This window comes from Emys orbicularis, chromosome 7, assembly GCF_028017835.1.
Source record: "Emys orbicularis isolate rEmyOrb1 chromosome 7, rEmyOrb1.hap1, whole genome shotgun sequence".
NCBI lineage: Eukaryota > Metazoa > Chordata > Testudines > Emydidae > Emys > Emys orbicularis.
In genome coordinates this window covers 49,023,978-49,043,419 of record NC_088689.1, presented here as the reverse complement: position 1 = coordinate 49,043,419, position 19,442 = coordinate 49,023,978, and the positions used below count along the sequence as shown (strand labels likewise).

Here is a 19,442-nt window from a genome sequence, read left to right as displayed (position 1 = left end):
CTTTAAATCGGCTTCGGTACCCAATGACTGGAAGTTAGCTAATGTAACGCCAATATTTAAAAAGGGCTCTAGGGGTGATCCCGGCAATTACAGACCGGTAAGTCTAACGTCGGTACCGGGCAAATTAGTTGAAACAATAGTAAAGAACAAAATTGTCAGACACATAGAAAAACAAACTCTTGAGCAATAGTCAACATGGTTTCTGTAAAGGGAAATCGTGTCTTACTAATCTATTAGAGTTCTTTGAAGGGGTCAACAAACATGTGGACAAGGGGGATCCGGTGGACATAGTGTACTTAGATTTCCAGAAAGCCTTTGACAAGGTCCCTCACCAAAGGCTCTTACGTAAATTAAGCTGTCATGGGATAAAAGGGAAGGTCCTTTCATGGATTGAGAACTGGTTAAAGGACAGGGAACAAAGGGTAGGAATTAATGGTAAATTCTCAGAATGGAGAGGGGTAACTAGTGGTGTTCCCCAAGGATCAGTCCTACGACCAATCCTATTCAATTTATTCATAAATGATCTGGAGAAAGGGGTAAACAGTGAGGTGGCAAAGTTTGCAGATGATACTAAACTGATCAAGATAGTTAAGACCAAAGCAGATTGTGAAGAACTTCAAAAAGATCTCACAAAACTAAGTGATTGGGCAGCAAAATGGCAAATGAAATTTAATGTGGATAAATGTAAAGTAATGCACATTGGAAAAAATAACCCCAACTATACATACAACATGATGGGGGCTAATTTAGCTACAACGAGTCAGGAAAAAGATCTTGGCGTCATCGTGGATAGTTCTCTAAAGATGTCCACGCAGTGTGCAGAGGCGGTCAAAAAAGCAAACAGGATGTTAGGAATCATTAAAAAGGGGATAGAGAATAAGACTGAGAATATATTATTGCCCTTATATAAATCCATGGTACGCCCACATCTCGAATACTGTGTACAGATGTGGTCTCCTCACCTCAAAAAAGATATTCTAGCACTAGAAAAGGTTCAGAAAAGAGCAACTAAAATGATTAAGGGTTTAGAGAGGGTCCCATATGAGGAAAGATTAAAGAGGCTAGGACTCTTCAGTTTGGAAAAGAGAAGACTAAGGGGGGACATGATAGAGGTATATAAAATCATGAGTGATGTTGAGAAAGTGGATAAGGAAAAGTTATTTACTTATTCCCATAATACAAGAACTAGGGGTCACCAAATGAAATTAATAGGCAGCAGGTTTAAAACAAATAAAAGGAAGTTCTTCTTCACGCAGCACACAGTAAACTTGTGGAACTCCTTACCTGAGGAGGTTGTGAAGGCTAGGACTATAACAATGTTTAAAAGGGGACTGGATAAATTCATGGTGGCTAAGTCCATAAATGGCTATTAGCCAGGATGGGTAAGAATGGTGTCCCTAGCCTCTGTTCGTCAGAGGATGGAGATGGATGGCAGGAGAGAGATCACTTGATCATTGCCTGTTAGGTTCACTCCCTCTGGGGCACCTGGCATTGGCCACTGTCGGTAGACAGATACTGGGCTAGATGGACCTTTGGTCTGACCCAGTACGGCCTTTCTTATGTTCTTATGTTCTTATGGTGCCGAACAGGGGCGACCACAGTACCGAGGAGATTGCAATGTCTTTCTGTTGTAAGAATTGCTGCGGTACTGTCAGTTTCAATACCGTCAGTATCGATGCCATTGATTTATATGGTACTGGTGTCTGTGCCAATGGCTTATGTGTCGTCTTGATCAGAGTGGTTGGTGCCATCTTGGGTCTGTCATTTGGTGCCAACAGAGTCCTCAGTGCTGGTGGCAGCGGCATGACCAATGACGATGGCCTCAGCACTGTCTCTCTCACCAGGTGGACAGTGCCGCTGAGGAGGAGGCACGTTTGAGCCTCAACTCCTTCTCCTTGCGGTGGGGCTCAGCAGAGGTCCCGGTGCGGACAGTGCTGGAAGTGCCCAGATCATCAAAGGTGCTCATTCTTGTGGAGGTCAGCACCAGGGACAGCGACCTGGTCGGAGACCACTTCTTTTTCTGTCTCTTTCTATCTGGAGGTTGTGACTCTTTTCCTCATATTTTTGGAGGACTGGGTGCCCTCTGTAGTTGAGGCTGTGCCCAGGGAGCCACCTGAAGCAGAAATTTGCTGTCCCATGTCTGAGGTTGGCTGAAGTGATTTTTGCATTAGTATCAGTTTTAGGCATAGGTCTCTGTCACACCTGACTCTGGCTTTTAGGTTGCTACAGTGAGCGCACTTCTGAGGGTTGTGCGACTCCCCAGGGCAACGGACACAGAGCGAGTGCTCATTGGAGATAGGCATGGCTTTGCGACATGAGCTGCATCTCTTAAATTCTGGAGAACCAAGCATTTTGTAGCAGGGATAGGTTTCACGCTACAGAAGAAGTTAACAAAGGAAAGATTTTTTTTAACTTAGGCGCTAACTAGGTACTCTAATACTAACTACGCTATTTAACTACTAAATTCTACTATCTAATTTAATTTGTTACGGTTGTTGAAGGACATTAGGACACCATCATGGAGCTCCATCTCAGGCAGAGGACGGTTGAGTAGGAACGGGGGTGGTGTGGGGTCATGCGCGTGCTAGATGGAGGTGCCAATGACACCGCAAGACGATTCCTGTGCACGTGCGGCCCAGATAGACATTACTACCGAAAATATCCAATTAAAGGCATCTGAAGGCACACACACTTAAAGTGGAGCACCCACAGGGGCATCAAAGAAGAATCGGGTATTTATCATTTTTCCTCAAGGGTGTTTCTTGAAATAGATATTAGGAAAATCCTTTTGTTGTAAGCAAAATACCCATTTCCTTTTTACTGGATTGTTCATCCCCTTAACATTAACTTCCCCTTAACTAAACTTATCTCTGAATACTATGTCAGAACATTACCCCTTGTTAAAAGCAGCCACATTACGTTACATCTTTACCTTTTCTTTAAATAAGACATGTTTAGACAGAGATCCCATCATACACACAATCATGTTAAACCTCACATATATTGTTTTTCCTTTTTTTTAATACTTATATTGTTGTACCCTGATGCTGAGTCTGATTTACCATAAATTTTTAAATTCTGAGCCCTAGGTTTTTAATTTTTTTTTTCTAAAAAAACATAATATTTAACACCTGTTTTTGTTCTCTTATCCCATTTCCCTCCCTTTCTATTCATTTCCCGCATTGTTACCCGATCCCCTCTAGCTGTAGGAAAAGACGGTTACTCACCGTTGTAACTGTTGTTCTTCGAGATGTGTTGCTCATATCCATTCCAATTAGGTGTGCGCGCGCCGCGTGCACGATCGTCTGAGAATTTTCTACCCTAGCAACACCCGGTGGGTCGGCTGTGGAGCCCCCTGGAGTGGCGCCTTCATGGCGCTGGATATATACCCCAGCCGACCCAGCGCCCCCTCAGTTCCTTCTTGCCGGCTACTCCGACAGTGGGGAAGGAGGGCGGGTTTGGAATGGATATGAGCAACACATCTCGAAGAACAACAGTTACAACGGTGAGTAACCGTCTTTTCTTCTTCGAGTGCTTGCTCATATCGATTCCAATTAGGTGACTCCCAAGCCTTACCTAGGTGGTGGGGTCGGAGTGAGACATTGCTGTGTGCAAAACCGCTGACCCGAATGCACATTGTCTCTGGATTGTTGCATCAGCGCATAGTGAGCGGCGAATGTGTGGACTGACGACCAAACTGCAGCTCTACAAATATCCTGGATCGGGACTTGAGCCAGGAAGGCAGTCGAGGAGGCCTGGGCCCTCGTGGAGTGAGCGGTGAGGCGCGGCGTCGGGACACCGGCCAGGTCGTAGCAAGCACGAATACAGGACGTGATCCAAGAGGACAGGCACTGTGAGGAGACCAGTGAGCCTTTCATCCGGTCGGCCACTGAGCCGAGAGTCCGTCTTCTCCGAGAACAGCCCGTGGCCCTCAAAGGGTAAATCCTGCAGGGTCTGCTGCAGTTCCGGCGGCAAGCCCGAGACCTGGAGCCAGGAGACTCGCCGCATGGCGATACCTGAGGCCAGCGTCCTCGCGGCCGAGTCCGCTATGTCCAAGGAGGCCTGTAAGGAGGTCCGTGCCACCTTCTTACCCTCCTCCACTAAGGCCCCGAACTCTTCCCTTGAGTCCTGGGGAACCAACTCTTTAAATTTCCCCATAGAGTTCCAGGAATTAAAGTTGTAGCGGCTCAAGAGCGCCTGCTGGTTAGCCGCTCTGAGTTGTAGCCCTCCCGCTGAATACACCTTACGCCCAAACAAATCGAAGCGCTTAGCGCTTAGTCCTTGGAAGGGACAAAGTACTTCCTTTCCACCCCTCTGGCTGTGGGTGGAATAGAGGCAGGAGTTTGCCATATTGAAGTGGCATTAGCCTGAATTGTGCGTATCAGAGGTAATGCCACCCTGGATGGGGCATCAGCCGAGAGGATGCTCACCACCGGGTCCTGTACCTCTACTATCTCCTCTGCCTGGAGATCCATATTACATGCCACCCTACGTAATAGGTCCTGGTGGGCACGAAGATCTATCGGGGGCGGACCTGTGGCGGTTGTGCCCGCCACCACCTCATCTGGGGAAGATGAGGAGGATGCCTCAGCTGGCAAGGGGTCTAATGGCGGGTCCTGCTCCAGGGGTCCCTGAAGTGGAGCATCGCCTGCCCCTGGGTCCAGGCCCTCAGGTGGTGTAGGCACGGGAGCCTCCATGCCCCCTGGGGGAGGGCGGGAGATGGTGGCCTCCGGGACCCTGGGCTCAGAGCGTGCTGAGCGAGAGGCTGATGGTGGAGCCCCCTGCGCCTGGTGATACGCCCACGGGGTCCAGAACGACCAGTGCGTAGGTCCCTGTGCAGGGTCCTCTGCCACCTCCTGCCAGTGGCCCAAGTCAGCCGCAGCAGCCTGACCCTGAGGAGGGTATGCCGATCTCGAGGCCCCATCGGAGGAGCGAGATGCTGATCTCGAGGGCCAAGGCGGTGCCGAACGCGTCGAAATCGGCTCAGGATGATACGGTGCCGATCCTGAGGCGATCAGTCCCCGCGCGGTGCCGGTGAGCGGTACCGGGATCGGTGCCGGTGGCCATGTCGGTGCCGAGATCCGGATCTTGACCTAGACGACGACGACCGCGAGTAGACCTGGTACCGGGAGCGGCCCCTCAAACTCGAGCGGCGCTCGTACCGGTGCCGAGAACTACGTCTGGAGTCCGATCGGTACCAATGATCGTGATAGTGCCGAGACGTAGAGCGGTGCCGCGAAGAAGATCTTGGCCGCAAGTACGACCGGTGCCGAGGCGATAGTCGGCACCGGGACTGCGAGCGGCGTCGGGACCTGCTCCGAGACCTGGAGCGGTGCCGTGAGTCCACGTCCGGAGATGGCGGGCGCACCAGGTCAGGCTTGCCCCTGGATTGCACTGCGCGAGGAGCAGACGGTGCCGGAGGTTGAGGCGGTGCCGGCTCCGTGAGAGCAATAAGGTCTCTCGCCGTCGCGAAGGTCTCTGGGGTGGAAGGAAGACAAGGCTCCACCGCCGACCGAGGTGGTGATTCAGTCCGCACCGGACTCAACGGCCGCGGTGCCGGAGTCGACAGTGTAGCAGGCACTTGCTTCTGGCCGTCCAAAGGTGGACGCGGCTCTACCCCCGGCACCGGGGGAGCCGGCGTCTTCAGGCTAGCAGTCTCCTGCGCCTTACGGGACTTCTTGTGTCCCGGAGACAGGGACCGGAGCCGAGGCCCCTGTGGCGGGCGCGGTGCCGAAGGAGGCCGGTGCCGTGAGGCCTTGTCCGATTCTGCCCGTGGTGCAGTACCGGTCGGTGCCGCAGGGGCGCTGCGCACCGAGGCGCTCGGTGCCGGGGCTGGGCGCGCCGAGGGAGGATCCGGGCTAAGTGCCGCCTCCATGAGGAGCTGCCTAAGCCTAAAGTCCCGCTCCTTTTTGGTTCTCGGTCTGAAGGCCTTACAGATCTTACACTTATCTGTCTGATGGGACTCTCCGAGACACTTCAGACATGAGTCGTGCGGATCACTCATAGGCATAGGCTTAGTGCAGGACGCGCACGGCTTAAAGCCAGGAGCCTTGGGCATGAGCCCGGCTATGCGCCGGGGGGGAAGGGGGGGAGAACAACCCCCTTAACCCCCGCTAACTATTTACAACTATTAAAAACTAAAATGAATAACTATCTAACACTATACAACAACTATAACTACAACTATCTACAGCGATAACAGGATAAGCTAGGGAGAGTGGAGAACAGCTATGCCGCGCTCCACAATTCCAACGACCGTCAGGGGCGGTAAGAAGGAACTGAGGGGGCACTGGGTCGGCTGGGGTATATATCCAGCGCCATGAAGGCGCCACTCCAGGGGGCTCCACAGCCGACCCACCGGGTGTTGCTAGGGTAGAAAATTCTCCGACGATCGTGCACGCGGCGCGCGCGCACCTAATTGGAATCGATATGAGCAAGCACTCGAAGAAGAACCCGAACTCTCCTTACTTCCTCCCTGGGTGTGTTAGTTATCTGCTGAAGGGTTTGCTTTTAATTCTTAAAAGAAACAAATCTCATCTAATCTTATCAAATATCTATATAACATCAGGCATTATGAGATTATACCATCTTTCAGTTCACTTATTCTTAAAGCTGTCCACCACAGGTGGCCTTTCTCTAATGATTCTCACAAAAACATTAAAATTTAGAACTTCAAAATCAAACTTTCTTCAATAGGGGAGATCTGCAGCTCCTGCTACTTCATTATTAAATGTGTTTATAATACATAACACAACATCAATTTAATTATAATTTTATACCCACTAAGCATACTGTATCCACATAAAAGATCCTGGCTGCTACACAGCCAGTCTCAATTTAACTATATCCCTTTATTCTTATAAACTACCTGGATATAGCATACATAATGTATTGCAATGTTTACCCCATATACTTGTTCTTCTGGATCTAGACAGTTTCTTGGGCTCTCATGTCTGTCCTCTTGTCCTGATGATGCATCTTTTTGAACCATTCTGGCTCTCTTTGATCACACTCATGTGCAGTGATTTCTTGGTGACTTTTTAGGACTGATGCCTTTGATCCTGTTCAGATTGTTCTTGAGCTGATTTGCCTATCCCCATGTCCATGAGTACCTGTTTCCCTTCTTTTGGGTCTGAGATAGATATATCTGTCCTTCCATTTAAAGGACTGTCTAAATGGGCATCCCAATTTGTATCTTATATTGTTCTAAGAATTGTGGTCATCTGGTATAATTCTCTTTAGGAATTTAGGAAGGAACAATCAGTTGCACACATACAACATGGGAAATGACTGCGTAGGAAGGAGTACTGCGGAAAAGGATCTGGGATATGAGTCAACAGCGTAACACTGTTGCAAAAAAAAAAAAAAAAGCGAACATCATTCTGGGATGTATTAGCAGGAGTGTTGTAAGCAAGAAACGAGAAGTAATTCTTCTGCTCTACTCTGCGCTGATTAGGCCTCAACTGAAGTATTGTCCCCCCGTTCTGAGTGCCACATTTCAGGAAGGATGTGGACAAATTGGAGAGAGTCCAGAGAAGAGCAACAAAAATTATTGAAGGTCTAGAAAACATGACCTATGAATGAAGATTGAAAATATTGGGTTTGTTCCAAAAGAGAACACAGAGGGGACATAACAGTTTTCAAGTACATAAAAGGCTGTTAAAAGGAGGAGGGAGAAAAATTGTTCTTCTTAACCTCTGAGGATAGGACAAGAAGCAATGGGCTTAAATTGCAGCAAGGGAAGTTTAGGTTGGACATTAGGAAAAACTTCCTAACTGTCAAGGTGGTTAAGCACTGGAATAAATTGCCTAGGGAGGTTGTGGAATCTCCATCATTGGAGATTTTTAAGAGCAAGTTAGACAAACACCTGTCAGGGATGGTCTAGATAATACTTAGTCCTGCCATGAGTGCAAGGGACTGGACTAAATGACCTCTCGAGGTCCCTTCCCATCCTATGATTCTATGATCCTCCTGGGGGTAATTTGTCTTTAAAGTCCAGGAATTTAGAATAATTCAAAAACTTGTATTTTGCCAGGAGCAAGTGGTAGTTGGAAATTCTAAATTGTAGACTTTCCCCCCATAAGGCCTAAACATTTGGCCTCCTTATCTGCAGGGATGGCCTCTGGGTGGCATTGTTCAAACCTTTTTGTGGCTGCTTGGAGGACTAGGGAGTTTGAGATAGGGTGGGAGAACAAGAATTCCACTCCCTTAGTCAGGACAAAGTTCCACATTTCTGTACTCTAAGGGGTAGGGGCACAGGTGGTTGGCATGTGTCATATAGTTCTTGCTGGTTCCAGTATGGCCTTGGTGACTGGGAGTGCTATTCGGCTAGATCCTGTAGGCTATAAGATGTCCAGGAACTTGTGTTGTGAGATCTGGACCTCCTCTAAGGGGATTTGGAACTCTTACCTTACTTTCCAAAGCAGCTCTTAGAACTGTGTGTGGTTGTCGAGGCAAGAGCAACTGCCTCACAAGGCGAAGAAATTTAAATACCTGTTGATATCGGTGGTTCTGGCCGATCCGGTTCATCTTCCTCCTCTTCAATGGCTCAGGAAGTTCTTACGGCCTTTTAGAAAAGAGGGATGGTAAGACTCCCTATTGGATCGCATAGGTTCCAGATACTGTGCATATAGGTCTGATGGCCCCCAGTAAAGCCAACATGGGGGTCAAAAGTAGATTGTGATGGTCCCCAAGGCATTGGGTATCATTGGTCTTAAAAGGGGATCCCTGAATGGACGGACAAGACTCATAATAGGAGACTCTTAATATCCTGCCTGGGCTCAACTCCCTTGGTGAAGGGAAAGATGGTTCCACTGGTATGTCCAATTCTCCCAATGATGAAAAAGTTGGGTCTGGATCCACTGGTGTGACATTAGTACCAATGTCAGATAGCTGCGGCCGGTGGATGGAATGGGAGATGGGCTTCTCCTTTGTGTCTGAATCTCCCTGGTCACAGTCAGTACCAACAAGAGGGGAGACTGCAGGTCTGGCAGGATGAAGATATCCTCTGGAGTGATGTAGGCTACTGCAGCCCTACAAGGCTCTCTCGTCACCTCATGCCACTTGAGTCATCATAAAGGAACTCTTAATAACTGGCAGTTCTTTATGGGGCTGTGACGGTACCACTGGTGAAGGAGCCTCCAACTACATGGTTATCACTGGAACTGATGGTTCACAGTCCTTCATCTCCCAGAGCTCAGCTGGTACCATAGTGTCAATGACTATGTGGGGAGAGGTACTGAAGGAGCCTTGCTCCTATGCACCTTCTTATCAAGGAGACAAAACTTAGGAGGACCTTGTGTTCTGGGTGCAAGGACTTAGCCAACCTAGATGGGGTCATGGAGGGATCCCTTCTCTTAAGGGATCTAGGAGGGGACCCATTTTGTATGCTTATGAGAATGCCCTTACTCTCCTGAAAAGGCCCAGCTGAAGGGTCGTTCACTCTAGTCATTCCCACTCCCGAACTGGACACCTAGCTATGAGGTGCACTCCTCGAAGTCTCAGATCAATGTACGGGGGGAAGGGGTCTCCCCAGCCTGAATCTGACTGGGACCTCATGGTGCATTTGCATTAGGGTTTCCAAAGCCAGAGAGCTCTCACCTACCACGTTCAGCTGGGAAAGCTGTGTCAGATACTGCACTTAGCAGAGATATGAGCTTCCCCAAAGCAGTAGAAACAGCACCAGGGGCAGGAGACGAAATTCTTAAAGCCCAGAAGCCTGCGGACAACATCAGTCTCACGCTGGTGGATCAGAGAATTCCCCAGGGTGGCGATTCTAACTAATTACTATCTAAACTTATTAAAACTACTAACAAAAACAACTAACTATATCAACTTTGAAATAATTACAAGAAAACATATCTAAGATGATCAGGTCTGGACACCAGATATTCTGACTCAGGCCACACAGCGGTAAAAAGGAACTGGAGAGGCATTGGTCTGTATCTCATAGAGCACAAGGAGAGCAACAACACAGGAGCAGACCAATGGATGCTACTTGCTAGAATTCTCTGGTCTCAAGCACATGAGTACCAACAGCAGAATATGCACAGGTATCAGCACTTGAAGTAGTTTCAGTTTAGGATATTGGGGGTAGTGGGTTTTTAAATACCTCATTTTTAAGATCTTTCCCAGTACAGAGCACTGCCAGTAGAGAAAGATAAATTGGAAACAAAGACGTGTGGAACAGAAATGATTATCGCTATTCAAGATATAAACAGTAGGAGGCAATAGCAATAGACAACACTTCTGTTACTTCTCTCTCTCATCATTCATTTCCCTGCTTGGTCCATCAAAGCCAAGGTTGGTTAGCCTACCGGACTTTTTGCAAAGACAATCCTTTTCTCTCAACTGTTTGTGGAGGGAGTGGGTTATATGTCGCTTGAATAGCCTGTTGGGAATTGTGTGAGGATTTATGGGAATTATGACTGTGTTACATCTTGAAACTTACAGGATATAGTATGTTTCTTTAATTTTGCAAGAAGTGCCCAGAGCTATTTGTACTGGATGTTTTAAAACTGACATACATGAGCTGGAGGTGTCAAGCACCATGACCTATGGGCCAGATCCATCTCACAAGACACTTTCATCCAGCCTGCAGCTTACTGCAATCTTCAACAGAATCTGGCCAGCAGCGGACCGATCTGCAATTCAAAGAAGCCAGAAGGAGAAGGGTCTGAGTGCAAAGAGCTGAGGAGGGAGCTTATGCTTGATTGGGCCCAGGCAAATAAGCGTCTTTTCCCTGTTCCCTAGCGCAGCAGCCAGAGAGCTATTGCCACACCACTGAGCCCTGTACAGTAAGGATCAAAGAGGTGGCATCTCTCCAAACCCCCCAAGACCACTCTTAGGGGACAGCCTCCTTTTCCTCCCCACAAAGCAGACCCTGATATCACCATGGTGTGCAGCATGGGATGCAGGGGAGTGGCTCTTTCTTCTGCACTGCTTCCTTCTCATCCCTACTATTGCCACTACCAATCTCAGGGGACTAGTTCCTTCTCTCCCCCAATCCAGTCTTTGCTGTCACCTCTTCAGCTGAGCTCAGAAGCACCAAGATCAAAAGGAACTGGCTTCTTTTCCTCCTCCTCCTGGTTTCTGACACCTCTGAAGGAGTAGGCCAAGATCAGAGAACTTCTCATGCTGCTTCTGCAGGATAAGAAGAAAAATGCCTAATGTGTGTTTTTGGGTTTCTTTTTTTGGGAGGGGTGGGGGGCAGGAGGGGAAGGAAGGGCAGCAAGGTATTTACAAAGTTGTGTGCACATACATATGCATATAAGGAGCAGATCAAGAGGAGAGGGAATGCATGAGGGTAAGTTCACATATAGAGGGAAAGAGGTTACATAATGCATTCACTTTTTAAAATGTGCTTAATTGTCTTTACATGCAATATTTAACTTTGTTAACTGAACAGAAACTTTCTGCAGTCAGACAAGTATGCAAAACATCTCTAGAAAGCCAAAATTGTACTTCGGCCCATGGACCAGACTGAAACATTAAATCAACACTCAAATAATGAGTTTGATATATTCCAAGAGTATGTGAACTCATACCAAATTTACAGCAAAACCTTTGAAGCAGTTTTTTTTTTTTTTTTTTTTAAACATGTGTAGTATTAAACTCTTGGCACTTCACAAAATAAAAACAAATCTAGTAGAAAATATACTAATCAGACATTAAATCCAGTTTAACAGTCCATCGACCAATCCTGCCTCCTCAAATACCTTCAGGGAGAGGTGGGATTTGCAGAATGACTGGAATGTTAACAAATCCAGACTGTCAAATTCAGAAGTCAAGTGGCCTTCACAAAGTCGTCCTATTAATGGCGCCCTCTTGTTCAAATGAAGGGTGGTCTAGCTCAAATGCTTCCAGTGCTCACCACTCAGACAATATCGTGCTACACATTGTGTATCACCTTAGTCTTCTTTGCTGGTTTGTAGTTTTTGTGATATTGCTAAATGTGCTTGTAGCGGGGTGTACACCCGCTCCTGCCCTGAAGGGCTTAAAACAGCCAGGGAGAGGGCTGTGGCAGGGAAAAACTAGGCTGATTGGGGAAGTAGCCGCAGCTGGGCTATGCCCCAATCAGGCCCAGCTGGTCCCTATAAAAGGCTGTGAGCCAGAGGCCCAGGAGAGGTCTCTCTGTGCATTCAGAGTGAGAAGGGCCTGGCTGCAGGGAGCTTATCCAAGTGCCTAGAGTGGAGCAGGGCTGGGGAAAGGTCAAGGGAGCCGGGGAGCTCCGGCCTAGGAAAGCCCCAGGCTGCAAGCCTGGTAAGTCCTATTAGGTACTGGGTTGCAGGGGGCAGCCCACGGGTAGCCAGAGGCAGCAGGTCCAAACCCCTTTGCCTGTGATGAGTGGCTTATACTGCAGTCTGCCCCAGTGAATGGGGGCTAGATAGAAACTGGGCAGTAGCCTAACACTGAGGCGAAGTGGGGATAGTGGGTGGGGGTTCCCCTGGGAGGGAGAGACCCAGAGCTGTGAGGGGTTACTGCCGGGGGCAGCACCCCAGACAACAGGGCACCGAGTCCGGGAGGAACACTGGGGCCAAGCAGCAGCGGGACACCGGCCTGCAAAGGGCGCTCCAAGGCTGGAAATGAGCTAATTCCCGAGACGACCAGCAGGAGGCGCTGCAGGGGTGAGTCTGCACACTGCTACAGTGCTAATAAAACTGAAAACCACATTACAGATTCAAAAATCTTTCCTCAGTGAGTTTCCCTCCCGTGTGCACAGGGCCCTCCTCATAGTAATAACTCTATGTCTGATTTAAAGGAAGTTGGACTCTGCCAACTGGAAAGTTAAATTGGAAACTCTAAATAATAACTAACCGATAGATCAGGGAACTATGCTACAAAAAACTTGACAATAGTTAGGCTGCTACTGTGAAGAGACCACTATCATGCTGACCAATATTGCCTCATTGTTTGCTTGTACTCCCTCATCTGTCTGTATCAATTTTTATCCTGTTGTCTTATAGATTGGAAGCTCCTTGGGATAGGGATGGTCTTTCCGTTCTGTGTTTGTATAGCAGCTACCATAGTGGGGTCCTAGTCCATGATGAGGGTTTCTAGACACTATGCTAATAGAAATAATACTACTACTACTACTTGGGAGAATGGGCAGAAAAGAGTGTATCCACTAAAGTACACTCCCCGCCAGAGCCTAGAATAGAATCCAAGATTTCTAAGTCTGACTATTCCTCTGCTGTCAACAAATATTTGCAAAAAAGCAAAATGTACCATTCCTCTCTAGTAATTAATTATCCACACACAAGATGTCTGGCAGAGATCCCATGAACCTGGCTAACTTCCTCCACTAAAGGTTAGCTGTCTCCTTATTCAGTTCAGCCATCTTCCTAACTAAACAACTCTACTTCACCAACTTAATTGAATCCTATGTTCTTGATCCCAGATACCTTTCTGCTATTTTTGCATCACTCCCCATACTCCTCCCCCTGCCTCCACTCATTGGGGCACAGGATTTAGCCGTCAGTATAAGTTACGTCGCTCAGAGGTGTGAATAAGCCTGAGCGACCTAAGTTATACCAATGTAAGCACCTGTGTGGACAGCGTTATGTTGGCGGTAGAAGCTACCGCTGCTCACGGGGGCTGGAGTAATTAAGTGGATGGGAGAGCTCTCTCTCCTGTCAACTTAGAACATCTGCATTAGCAGCAATACAGCAGCTGCTGTAATCTCTGTAGTGCAGCCACAGCCTATGGTCAGGATGTTCACCACTGGCGACTAATTGTATGTTCCTTATGTTCTGAGTATTTAACTTGAAACCCTGGGATCTGCTTTACAGAATTGCTGAGCACTAACAAAGGGTACGTCTACACTTACCGGAGGGTCCGGCGGCAGGCAATCGATGTTCTGGGATCGATCCCGGAAGTGCTCGCCGTCGACGCCGGTACTCCAGCTCGGCGAGAGGAGTAAGCGGCATCGACGGGGGAGCCTGCCTGCCGCGTCTGGACCCGCGGTAAGTTCGGACTAAGGTACTTCGAATTCAGCTACGTTATTAACGTAGCTGAATTTGCGTACCTTAGTCCGAAGTGGGGGCTTAGTGGGGACCAGGCCAGAGCAACGGAAGTCAATGGGATATGTGTTTTGAACATATAAAGTGCTATACAATGCTATATACTCTGAAAAATCAGGTCCTAGGTGTCTCAAATTCAGCAACCAAAATTACTGGACACTTTTGACTTTAATTTCTCTATGCTTCAAATCCCCATCTGTAAAATGGGGATAACAGCAGCACCTCGCCTCACAGGGATGCTGTGAAAATAAATGCATTAGAATTTATGAAGCAGTCAGATACTACTGTGATGAGCAACACAGAAAAGCCCATGAGAAAATTAACAATTCTGGTCAGAGCAGCATTTGAACAGTATGCGGGAAATAAGATGTGGTGCCATACACTGAACCATGAAAAGAGGACAAAATTTTGAATAGCTGTTCATTAAGTCAGCACCACTGATTCTATGCACTGAAGGGTCCTGGGGGGAAAAATGGTATGTGATCTGCATAAAAAGGCTGAATTAAGACTGCACACACAACCTTAATTCTGGCATTTCCTAACGTGAGTGTTTGACTTAGTAGTTGTGTGTGTAACAACAACTATGGAAAGGTCTGAGAAGAGGTTGCACTCTTCTTGCAAAGCATGAAAGCATCTAGCTGGCCATCACTGCTATCTGGTCATTCAGAAGCAAAGCTAGATGTAACATAGCCAAGTTCTGGATTTAATTTGCAAATAGCAGATACTTCCTTAATAGGGCTGCTGATACATTTCACAAGCTCTTCCCATTACTCCCCCACTCTAATATTCTGCCTGACTTGAGTCAGGGCCAGCTAGTCCTCCTCCTGACTCACTTTTAAAATTCTCTAAATTACTTTAAAATTCTCCTCAAATTTGGATTATCTATGGAGGAGAATGGGAAGAATGGGAGAATGGGTTTGGCCTTTTTAGGGAATTCTTCAGGTCCCAAGATAAAATTATTGCTGGAGCAGCACTCTCCCCGCTTGCCCTCAGACTGTGGCTCAGGTATGCTAAAAGGAGCAATGTTTGATTACACACACACACACTTTGGAGTTACGGTGGTTACATCACTCTGCAGCCTTCAGTAAGAGGAGCACAAAATTCCCAGATGATGGGTAGGTCAAGTTCCCAACAAGCTTCTAGAGCCCTCCCCTGAGCAACATAATAGCAGTTCAGACAGGCAAGATATACACTACTTCTCTGCATCATGGTCAAAGAAAGCCCTCCTTCTAAACAGTCCTGAACCAGGGACTGTGAACTCCAATTATTTCTTCCCTTATGGATCAAGCTTGCAATTCCCAATCAAGGAGAATGAGAAATCATTAGAAATCTTCCCCATCCACCCTAAACCTCCAAAGGCAAGGAGAGGTCAAAGGAAAATAACCATGCTAAAGAAAAAAGGGCCCTAAAGAGAAAGAAAAGCTCTCTAAAATAGCGGTTCTCAAACTTTAGTACCCTGAGGACCCCCATTTTCATTTAAAATTTTGCTGCAGACCCCCAACCCCCCCCCCCCCGCTCAGCCCCAGGCACCACCCCCACTCCACCCCTTCCCCACCTCTTCCTGCCCCCGCTCCACCCCTACCCCTCTTCTTCCCCCCCTCTTTCTGCCCCCTCTCACGAGCGCCCCCATCCCCTTTCCTCCCCCCGGTGTGCAGGAAGCGCTGGGAGGGAGGGGAGAATTTGATGAGCGGGGCCCGTGGACCCCTTGGAGTTCCCTTGCAGACCGCCAGGGATCCACGGACCCCCGTTTGAGAAATGCTGCTCTAAAATAATCTGAGACGGGGTTAAAAAACAAAATACTTAAACTCTGAATACCTAAACCAGAAACTAACTGGTGTGGAAGAAAATTCTCCTTTGGCAGAAAGAAAGCAAGAGAGAAAGAAAATACAAAGGCAACTTCACCTTTGTCAGTCAAGCCTTCCTTCTCAGACTCATCACCTGACTACAGATCCAGAAAACATAAGCCAATGAAAACAAAAATGTTTATGAAGAATGGAAGAAAGAAGGCTCCTTCCTGCTCCTCAGCTAGCTCAACTAGACCAAGCCAAAGCTGAAAAATCTCCAATGAGAAGACGAGGAATCTGGTGACACCTTAAAGACCAATAGATTTATTTGGGCATAAGCTTTCGTGGGTAAAAAACCCACTTCTTCAGATGCATGGAGTTTCCTCTGTTAGTCTTTAAGGTGCCACCGGACTCCTCGTTGTTTTTGTGGATACAGACTAACATGGCTACCCCTCTGATACTCGGTCCAATGAGAAGCTGCTCCCATAACACCTATTTGATCCAATACTTTAGAGAGTGCTAGCAGACCTAAAACTGCTTCTACACCACACAGAGGACTCAGGAGGCAGACAAAAATAGGTGTCCCAGACAAACATTTCAGTTAAACTCAACAAGAAATACTGTGTCCTTCCCCATCCTCCCTTTGACAATGTGATTAAGGCTGCATGTGAGGGCCCAAAGAAATCCAAGCATTTACACAGGCAGATTAAAAATTTCAACACTCTACCAAAGGACAAAAAAATACTGTTATTTCACCCAAGATGTATTTGCAGTTCCACTGGACAAGGACACTAACGCCCAAAAAGGAAGAGTTCCTGCTCAAGGAACCCACTGACACAAAAATGGAATTCTCCTGAAGAAGGAACATCAATATGGCAGCTTTTGCACTAAGCTTCAATTTTTTGTTTTACTTGGGCCATCCTAACCTGAACAGACAAACTGGGCCAAGTGAACGCCATACTTTGTCAAGGCATCAAGCCCACCCTAAACGATTTCTTTATGTGCTCGTTTCAGGATTGACGCTTCCCTGGACTTGCTATGTTTAACTGTCTGCTCCATGGCCTCCAGTATAACGACCCAATGACAATTATGGCTCCAGAAAACTGACTGTCATGCTAGGCCACTCATGACATCCACAAAGTACTTGGGATGGAGAGGAGGGCATAAGGGGAATTAGTTTGGTGAACACATGCACAAAATGATGGCCAGAGCCAAGAACGGAAGAAAACCATACAATCATCTAGCCAAGTCAAAACTACTAATTTTCTAAAGGCCAAAAACTTAACACCAGGCAAAACAAAAAGGTCTTGCTTCAACTAGGGAGGCATGAAACTCGAGGCAGGGGTAATCTGGAAATACATTCCACTTCAAGCATTCCCTACAACTACAGGACACTTACCTTCAAGGAGATTACCTGATCTGTGGGAAGGAAGAGTTGGCTTTAGAGATTTTACCCCATACAGAATTCCCCATTTAAGTTGCTTCATCTTGACTAGGTTGCTGGTCCTTGGGTGCATATGCACTTCCCAACATGTTACAAGGCTTGAACTTTAAGACTGGAATCTACAACTTCCAGCAACTGCTTAACAGGGTACATGAGGAAGAGGCAGCTGATTTAGAACCACGTGAATGCCTCCTGAATACTGTATAAAGAATGCTTTTAGATGAGGGTTGAGGTAAGTCCCTGAGGGAGGTTCCTCCCTGTAGATCTGACAGGAGGCCTAAAGGAACAGGTGTGCCCTCTCCCTTACCAGACATTGGAAAGTGGGACAGGCCTCCTGCACCCAGCGTTTATAATATTTTGAGCTTTTTGAATCTTTTGTGAATAATAAAGCCAGCCCTGAAGAAAGTGACATGGACTAAATGATTGTTGGGAGGTTTATTCTACTTTCCCTGGCTGGTGAGCTTGCCCACTGACTTACACGGACAAAACAAGGGAAAAACATCATAATTTCCCATCTCATCAATACTGTGATAATAGAGCCTGCCCCACCAACACAAAGGTTTTATAGAACATATTCATTATGGTTCCACAGAAGAATGGAGATTTGGAGGCCATCTTAGATCACAGGTCACTCAACAATTTCACCATAAGACTGACGTTCCAGATGGAGACACTAAAATCACTATCATATCATGGATAAGCATCCCCAAGACTCGTGGTATTGATATGCTTGTTGGAGTTCTCCTTTCACATTCCAGTCTGAGAAGTTACAGGAGATTTCTACACTTCTATTACTATGGAAAACATTTTCAATATAAGATTCTCCCAATCGGGCTCAACTTGGGTCTTTAGGAAAATCCTGGATGTGCTAGCAGCTTCTCTGAGGAAGACACGGATCTATGTCTGTCTTTTAGATGACCTCATCAGATCCTCATCACAGCTTTCTAAGTAAACAGGGTTAAAAAGCTATCTTTAACCCTCTCAGCTGCTTCAGCATCTGAGTGTCACTCCAGTTACCCAGAGGGATACAGTTCTCACCTCAGAGAAGAGGCAACTGACTATTTTATCACTGATTCAATGGGTCTATACTCACCTGTCATCTCTATGGATCTTGACGCAACTCCTAGGTATGCTGCTATTTCCATTAGAATTACACTGCCTCCTCAGCCCTCCTTAGTGACGAGCTCTGGGATGCAAGTTGTTAACCCAAATCCAATCTTTCTGTACCAGTGCAACATGGTGCTACTAGGTTAATTAACACAAACTGCTTTGACTGTGAGAGGTGTTATCAGTTTTATTATAATCACTAGGAGATACTAAATTTATCATGGTCTGCATCACCTCAAAAATTAAATTAAAATGAATGACTAGTATCACGGAATCCCCATCCTTTCACATGAGCTTCCTCGACCAGCGGAGTCAAGACTGACAGACAAGAAAACAACTAACTTCCAACATCAAGGTAATTACAATAAATTAAACAATTTCCTAGTAACATTCTGTGTTTAACAACTTTAAAATGACAGTTCAAATATCTTACCAATGCAGGCCATTGAATTTGTTTGATCTTTGATCCCTGAGTCTGGCTAGGGTCCTTTCTTTTTGCCCAGACCAGCTGGTACTCCACCAAGAAGGCTGCAAAATCTTCATAAACCTTAACCCACTCTCGTTTTTCCCATTCAAGGTCATCAAATTCCACATATACCTGGGGAAATTAGAGAACACAAAACAAAATATTTATTATTTTATATATAAACAATTGCATTTTGTACAGTATAGATTATAAAATTAAATACAAGAATTTCAGTAAATTAATCTGAAATACCTGCTCAATCTCAATGAAAATCACCACACCACAGTCAGGCTACTCAGGGGGAACTTCTGCCAGTGCCAGAGACCAGTCCCTGTCCTGGAATGCCCCACCGCACTTAGATCTTTCAAGTGGGTCAGCCTGGCCATATCTCCTTGTCTGAGAGGAGGGTACAGATCGGCCATGCACTCCAGCTACCTAAGGGTACCTACTAGTGTACCTTCAAATCATTTTCCTATTTTGTTGTTGTTGTATGTATTCGCCCTTGTCCATCTGCCACTCACCCACGGCTCTGATGACCCACCAGCACAAATCTAGATGCCACATCCACACCCTCTGCCACCTCTTCCTGACCTCTGGTGACATTGCCTCATTCCCCACCC

The 19,442-nt window shown here is 46.9% G+C and overlaps 1 protein-coding gene across 1 annotated transcript in view; it reads right to left on the bottom strand.

The window, feature by feature from the left end:
* Positions 1-18,954, bottom strand: part of JMJD1C (jumonji domain containing 1C) — a 244,008-nt gene extending 225,054 nt beyond the window's left edge. The window contains exon 1 of the mRNA XM_065407152.1: positions 18,790-18,954. The gene's annotated coding sequence lies outside the window, so the exon portion shown is untranslated. The remainder of the gene's footprint in view (positions 1-18,789) is intronic.
* Positions 18,955-19,442: the final 488 nt, after the last annotated feature.